Genomic DNA, 8479 nt, shown 5'->3' on the forward strand with positions numbered 1-8479 from the left:
TGCCACGGGTCCAGCGGAGACTTTTGACGCGGGCGGCGGCAACAAGGCACGCGCAGGCGATTGGGCACGTCTAGGAGGTAGCCGGTGGCGTGGTGATGTTGTGTGCAGAAGCAGAGGTGTAGGGGAGGACTGAGGCGACGGGGCATGCTCGCGCTCTGGCGCGTCCAGGGCGTCGCGAGCGTGCACGGCTGGCATGCCTGGGCGTTCTGGGCGCGTACGTTCCTGGCCAATGTGAGCTTCTCCTTTGCCAACGGCTGGCATGGTCATGATCAGGGAAGAGGGGAGATGCTCCAGGACAAGGTTAAAGTGAGAGGAGGGGGCAGAGAGGAGGAGTGGCAAGGGGAGTGGCATGGTGTATTGGCATGGCCATGTCTGGTCACTTTGTTGCTTTAATCATCAAGGGTAAGTGCATGGTTTGGTCCAGTGTGTGTAAAAGTATAGTAATCATCAAGAATCCTCTCTTGTTTAGTCAAGAAACCACTGGATAATAGGGTGTGTAAGCAAATCAGATTGATGCCTGCCAAGTGTTCGATGAAATGGCCGCATGGGATTCAAATTCAAATTTTGCCAAACTTTTTCTTGGGAGTGGTTTAAATAATGTTTGGCACACAGTGGTGGTGTTGGTTTGCAATATGGACCAAGTTTTGAAAAAATCCAAAAAGGGTATGATCTAGTTTCTGTTTCAATGTTGCCACTTGGCATGCTCATATTAAGCAATTGAGACAGAGTCAACAATGATGGTCAACACAAAAAGTGTTCACCTTTATGTGCTCTTGGATGAGGTGAAAAGAGTTTGGAGGGTTTGGTTTAAGATTTGCTTAATACAAAGGCTCAAATTGGGTAACATGTTAATAGTGGCAGATTTGACCATTATCACATGCAACTTGAATTTGATATATCCTTTGATTTGATTTGTGTTTCTTTGATTCAAAAGTGATTGTTATTGGTTTATTTATGTTTCCCAACCATCTCCACCAAGTAGAAATGGCTTAGGCCAAGATTTGCAAATTGGCTATTTGCTCTCATATGTCTTTTTGTTTTATTTTCCTTTTCTTTTGTTTTGTTTATTTTTGACCTCAACTAGCAAGGTTTAGGGTTTTAGAGACATTAGTAACACTCTAGCAAAACAATCATGGCAACATCAAACCAAACATGCATGATCACTATGCACATATGCAACTCTAATTTAAGTTTTTGTTGGCTCTAAACTTTGTGAAATGGAGATTGATAATATTCATTGCTTTCAAAAGTTGGGATGTTACAGAGACTTACTGACTCGGGTACTTTTTCTTTTAAGAGTATGTATCTTGATCTCATAAATGGACACACTGTTTATCTTTGGAAATACTTATGGAAACTAAAAATCCCATTGAAAATTAAAAAAATTATTTGGTTATTGAGTAATAAGGTGCTCTTAACTAAGGACAATTTAGCTAAAAGAAAGTAGAATGAATGTCAAAACTGTTGTTTTTGTGCTTCACGTGAAAATGGTCAATCATTTGTTCATCCATTGTCCTTTTGCGAAGATTGTTTGGCGCATGATGTACTTAACTTATAATATCCCTCCACCGCTGATATTACTAATATGTTTGGTAGATGGCTTAATGAAGTACGAAAGGATGATAAACAGAAAAATCGAATTGGAATATCGGCTCTATGTTGGGCGATCTGGAGAACTAGAAATGATATTATTTTTAACAAGCAAACTGGAACTAATTTTTTGCAGGTTATCCGGCGAGCTGCTCATTCGATTCAACAATGGGTTTTCCTTCTCCCTTTGGAGCAGCGGGAGGATATGGTTACTGGATGCAACCGGATGCTAGTGGTTGCTCAGGACTTCTTTTTCCGGGCTACCGGATGGCGGCATCTTCATAGAATAGCAAATGCATAACTTTTCTGGGGGGCGTATTTTTGTTTGGCTGATTCATGTATCCACTTTAGTCGATCCATGATTGTAATAAGTGACTTCGAATTCTTGGGGAACTGATACTATGTTTTAATAAAGCAAGCCGTGTGCATCTATTGATGTAGAGGCTGGGGCAATGCTCCTTAATCTAAAAAAAGAGGTCTTTTTATGCCCCTCGCTACTATTTTCTTATTCTAATTCCAAGCTAGAGTATATTTGGTGTTTGAGAGAAAGATTAAACTAAAACAAAGAAATAAACTAAAGTAACTGAGAGCAGCGACTGTGGTTGTGGGAATGAAAATATTACTAAGGAGTTCTCGGGGATTTGTTGGATCCACCTCTAGCATTAGTTAGGAACACAAATTTTTGGATCCACCTCGGGGGTTATGTATGGTAAACACTCCCTATCGTAGTCCGATAGGAACAAATCGTCGGACCGATTCTGTGCCGTCCATCTTTGTTTCATCGTATGGCCCGCGGACAACTTGATTCCCTAAAAAATCCACCCTTTATCCCAACCCGATGCCAACCAGGTTACCCAAAATCACGCTGCCAGTTACGGATCGCTCGATTTCTTCCCCAAATCGCCTCTCCTGCGCTGCGGCGCCGAGCTCGCCGCCTATGCGGGATCCACCGCGCCGTGCCCTGCCATCCCGTTCCCTGTGCTACCTCTACCTGGATCGAGACCTGCGTCGGCAGGCGATGTCGTTCCTCCGTGTGGAAGCGTCGTCGGGGCCTCCCTGAGTGTCGGCGGACGGACATTTGGTTTGAAGCAGGGAATGGCTTCTTTCCCTGTAGCGGTTGCGGCTGGCCGAGGCAGCAGACTGCGTCCTTCTCCAGGTGCGGCAGCGGATCTTCCCATCTAAGGTGGCCACATATTTACCAATATCTTATTATTCCATCGCGTTGTGCTTTTTTTTTTTACTAAAGCATCATGCAGATGGTTGCTAGGATTAGACTCTTCAGCAATTTTGAAGATTTTCGTTTGAAGGCTAGCAATTAGTTCATAGATAAAAACTGCTACACCCAGATCTTGGAAGCAAACATTCTATTTTTGCTTTTTCACGATTGAATGTTTCCAAATTCCAATACGCCTCAATTATGTTGTGATAGTATCAACTTTTGCCTTCAGCATCCACGCTTCGTAGGTCTCCTATATGTGCTTCTCATGTACAACTAGAGCGTGGCGCTATGACCATGCTTCTTGGTTCATGATACTCTATGCTTACATGCTTTACTAACACCATTACTGACATGCAAGATTGTCAAACCCATTTGTTAGTGCATGGAAGTCTATGCTTCCATTCTAGTTTATTGTTGTTTCAAGATAGCAAATGCCCTAGATTTCTATGATTTTAAGTACAAATCTACAAACATAGCACTTGATCTGCTGATATTAGACCCTAATATTATAGTACAATCAGTTACTACTAGAGTGTATAATTAAATGATTTTTGTTCATGTCAAGGTTTGACTTAGGCTGACGAAATTGGAATATTGTTTCGTCCCAAATTACATCACCTACATCTTTGCAGCAGCAGCATGGTAATTTTCGTTTATAAATTTCTATGCACACTAGGTCTCCCAAGTGTTGTGATAGCAATTTTAAGTGCTATAGAGATATGTTGTTTCATATATATGCAATATGTGCTTACTCGTTTGGTAATACAGTTATGCTTCTAAAGTTTGTATTCATGCTTCTTATATCTCCTACATATGCTTCCTTAGTAAGATGCACTGCAGCGAGCTTCGTAAGTTTGTATTTGTGTTTTCAGTTTTTAAGATACTTTTTTAAACATTGCCACCAGCTTCCTATATTTCTCATTTGTGTTCCAAATGATGCATATTATCACATCTATGTGTTCTCCTTTTTATTGTGGATGGCACATACATGTTGCTTAATACTTTTTAATTGTAAAACTTACGCAAACTAGGATGTTGATGCCACCTAACGTGTTATTTGAAATTATTCCTTTTTCAGTCCACACCCTTTTTCCACCATGAAGGAGGCCCATTCTGATTGTCTACTACTAAGTTGTTGTGCGGCATTCTGTTTCAAACATGGTGGAAGCAGACTTCCGTTTGGTTCCGAAGTAGACATCCATTTCTTCTGAAGCAGACCTCCATTTCTTCCGTAGCACTCTATCATGTTACAGGTGCGTGGTTGAAGAAAGCATGTTCATTTCTTTGGAAGAAGATTTCCAACAATTTGGAAGCAAACGCCTATGTAGTCGTTACGAGTGAATATATATTTTGTTTCGATGGCAACAAATTCCTATTTTGTTTCATGCAAGTATCTCGTTGATGGAAACAATCTTGTGGTCCACTGAAAGCAAACTATTTGCCATGAAACAAAATTTTCCTTGATGGATACGATCTTATGTTCGGATAACGAATCGTTACATTGTAAACATTATTTTCGACCAAGGCAAATTTTATTTGTATTGGAAGCAAACTTGTATAGCAATGGAAACAAATTTTACTTCTAAGGAAGCAAACTACTGCTCATGTAGAAACGAATTTTACAACAGTATTACGGTCCTCAAAATCTGGTATAGTTGGGTTTGTACAATTGAAAATGAATAGTGCTTTGCGGGAACAATTTTGGAAATATTTGCAATTAGAGGGATGCATGGCACACACGTTAGGTGGCAACTGAGTCCAGAAATGGTGGGACTAGACGTAATTATCGCAGGTAGTTATCAGGAAGCAAATCAAGGAGAATAACTATCCCTGGTGCACGCTCTCATGTTGCCAATCGAACGCTGCCCAGAACTCCTATCGTACGGCAGCGGAGGAGTCCGATAAAACATTAGGATCGGCATCCGATCCCTAGTGGTGTCCGTTATGTATGGGTAACTTTGCAAGTGTGCATTAAATGTCTCTGGTCAAGTCTTCTAGTCTTTATTTAATGTCGCCAATTGCAGTGTGAGATTATGCGCAAATGAAATAATGAGCTGTAGCCTATCAAACATCATGTGCAAGAACTACATGTATTTCTATTGGTCGAGACATACCCAAGTCTTCTTCCACTTGGTCTTTACAAAATTTAGCCGTTTGTAGAGTATGATAAGCTCGGATAAAGTCAAAAGATTGTAGCCTATCACACACCGTGTTATCCAATTGCATGTATGATCTATGTTACACGCACTCTGTCCTTTACCGATGTCAACTATATAGACACAATATGTAATAGAATATCACACAATACCAACTTATGCAAGCTGTATACAACGTCAGCTACTAGTTGTTAGTAGCATAAGCTATGTTTGTATAATTGGATGGTGGAAGGCTATTCACTGGTTTAAGCATATATGGAGACAAGTTTCTCCTATTTTCATTTATGAGAGGTGCATATACATAGGCATACCATGGAGTACTCTAGATTAGAGCCACAACGCTTATGATTGACGAAGTCAACAAATTAAGACATCTCGGTGTCTATGCGTCCGTCAACATAAATAGGATGTATCATGTAACATGTTTGGTTGGATCCAAAGAAGGGAATTAATAGCTCTTTTATTTGTATGTGCCGATGGGTCTTCACAAAGTACAAGGGCTTGATGCAAGTATTCTTGCCCCCGCACATTAATTTTGTAGACTATGGTTTGTCATACTATTATACCCCCATTAACTAATTGTACAACTAAACTTAACAATCAGATGAACAGCTTGTGTTCTTATCATGTTGCCATTTTATATTCTCACATAACATGCAGGAACTTCAAATAGTCGTTCATTTCAACTTGTATCTCTCATGGAGGCGTACCTCGGCAAGTGCTAATATTATTCGAGATTGCCGTGTCATACAGCTGGCCAAGCTGTTTTGATTACATAGTACAATAATCTTGATTAGTACTCCATTTCCTTTCGTACAGTGGTGGTTTGCCAACTTGATTATTTTGAAGTCAATGCAATGCAAACCGAGCTGTGTCCTGGTGCTTAAACATGGCCAGATGGGTGTTAAGATAACGACGCGTAGCGTGTACCCAAACCAAGTCTGCGCTTTGTTGATTGGTGGAGACGTGTTATTTAGCGCCCCTCCTGCCGGCGTCCCTCCTGCCGGCGCCACTCTCCCAGCCAACGTGGCGATCTCGACGCTGAGCTGGTGCGCCGATCCGGCGTGGCAGCATGTGTGGCGCCCCTCCCATCGGCGCCACACATGCCAACTTATATCAACTTTTGGGTCGAAAACATCCAGGGGCTCCGGACGTCTGGGACTTAGCCGTTTTTGCGAGGCTCTATGTGTGGCGCCGATGCCGCGGGCGCCACACTAGCATGTGTGGAGCTGATGCCACGGGCGCCACACATCCACTTAAGTGTGGCGCCCGCGCCCGCGCCCAGCCCGATCCATCCTTCTTCTTTCTCTTCCTCTCTGCTTCTCCTCCCCCAACTGTCGCCGCCGGCCGCCTCTCCTCCGCCCCCCACCAAATCTTCCACGGATTGGACAGATCTGGCCGGCCAAATCCATCCCCATACAATCCTCAAGGTATTCCTCTTCGTTCCCCTTCGATTCATCTAAGATTTGCTCCGATTTAATTCGATTTAGACATGGAACCTAGATAGGAAATGTTTGTTGTTGGAATCTATATTGATGTGTATGTATTGAAATTGATAGCCTCATTGTATGCATGTGTTTGAACCATAGATTTGTTGGAACCATAGATGTTAAATTTTGCTAGATTTGTACATGAACCCTAGACATGGAAACTAGATTTGAAATGGCTATGTATGTGTTGAAATGGCTATGTATGTGTTGAATGTGTATGTGTAGGAACCCTAGATATGTATGTATCCTAGATTTGTGGAGGAACCCTAGGCATCAAACTTCATGAATGTGTATGTGAAGGAATAACTCATATTTGTGATTGAATAACTCATATTTGTTACGAATGGCTCATAATATGGTGTTCTATCCCTAGATATGAATGTATATGTATGTATTTAATGTATGTGTGATGGCTTATTTGGATATATTCTCATGTATGTGTTGCTCATAATATGGTGTATTTGTGTAAACATGTAGGATGGTGTGGCTCCTAGATCGAGAGTATGACATGGATCACCGGGCTTTTCATATGACAGAGAGTACAACGGATCTTCACCCTTTGAAGATTCGTTACCATGGCACAGTGGATATACCGTATGACGAGAGGTATACGGAGCACATCGAGCCTACCGTTCTTCTCCCGTTCATATCGCTTGTAAGCCGTGGGGGGACGAACATGAACCCCGCGGCACTCACCGCCTTTGTCGACCGGTGGAGGCCGGAGACGCACACCTTCCACTTGACAGCCGGTGAGATGACCCCTACTCTCCAGGATGTTTACATGATCCTTGGACTTCCTATTCAGGGCGAGCCACTGTGTATGAACACAGCTTCTGATGGGTGGCGCGAGCAGATGGCGGCGCTTATTGGCATGGCTCCTCCGGCGCCAGCAAATCCAAAGGAGAGAGTTCCCGCCGGCGCGTCTTTCTCTTGGATCAGGACTAACTTTCGACAATGCCCGGACGGGGCCAACGAGGCCACTATCAGGACGTACACCCGCGTGTACTTATGGTACATGATTAAGAGGACTCTCTTTCCTGACAGTGGGGGGAAGCTGGCCCATTGGTGTTGGCTGAAGGCGCTTACGGTGTTGGAGCACCGGTGGAGTTGGGGAACAGCGGCACTTGCGTACCTCTACCGGCAGGTGATGATTTGTTCTATGTACTATTTTCCTATAGTATTGTGCTAGACAAAGTACTAACCAAATGTCTTATGTACGCAGTTGGACGAAGCTTGTCGCAGGACTGTGAGCGGCGCTATTGGTGGATGCATGCTCCTACTTTCCGTATGGAGCTGGGACCGCCTATCAGTTGGGCGGCCTAGGACACTCACCGAGAGGCCATGGCCTCATCACCATGAGAACCTTGATCGGGAGCCGACTTGGGCATACCTTTGGGACAATGTCCCGGAGATGACGAGCGATCCAAAGATCATGTACAGGCAGTACACTGAGGAGTTGGACACTCTTACCGCTGAGCAGGTAACCGATCACGACTTTGCAATCCTAGTTTCCATAAATTCTACTAGCATGGTCTAAATTCTGAAATATTTGTATGTTGCAGGTGTAGTGGGAGCCATATGGTACCTACTACCGTATTGGCGCGGCGATGACTGACCTCAACCACAAGTGCACGGAGGAGGCGCGGTTCTGGCGTATGCGCTGCCCACTGATGTCTACGCTCGCTTCTATTCTTGTAGATAGTGTTGGACCTCCAAGAGCAGAGGTTTGTAGAACAGCAGCAAGTTTCCCTTAAGTGGATCACCCAAGGTTTATCGAACTCAGGGAGGAAGAGGTCAAAGATATCCCTCTCAAGCAACCCTGCAACTGTCACCTTCTTACTATGAAAGGAGGAATAGATCACATCAATACCATCATAGTAATAGTTAACTTTATAATCTAGTGGACACTCTCAACATTGATCACATAATAAAACCACTCTACAATCTCTTGTTGGATGATGAACACCACTAATTGTGTAGGGCTACAAGAGCACCTCAATGCCGGAGTTAACAAGCTCCACAAT

General features: G+C 43.3%; 1 long non-coding RNA gene across 1 annotated transcript; it reads left to right on the plus strand.

Moving 5' to 3' along the window:
* The first annotated feature begins 2305 nt into the window (after window positions 1–2305).
* LOC127338998 (uncharacterized) lies at window positions 2306–4178 on the plus strand. Its single transcript, XR_007874575.2, has 2 exons — window positions 2306–2773; window positions 3888–4178. It is a non-coding gene; the product is annotated as an uncharacterized lncRNA (long non-coding RNA).
* Window positions 4179–8479: the final 4301 nt, after the last annotated feature.

Source organism: Lolium perenne, chromosome 3 (assembly GCF_019359855.2).
Source record: "Lolium perenne isolate Kyuss_39 chromosome 3, Kyuss_2.0, whole genome shotgun sequence".
Classification (NCBI taxonomy): domain Eukaryota; kingdom Viridiplantae; phylum Streptophyta; class Magnoliopsida; order Poales; family Poaceae; genus Lolium; species Lolium perenne.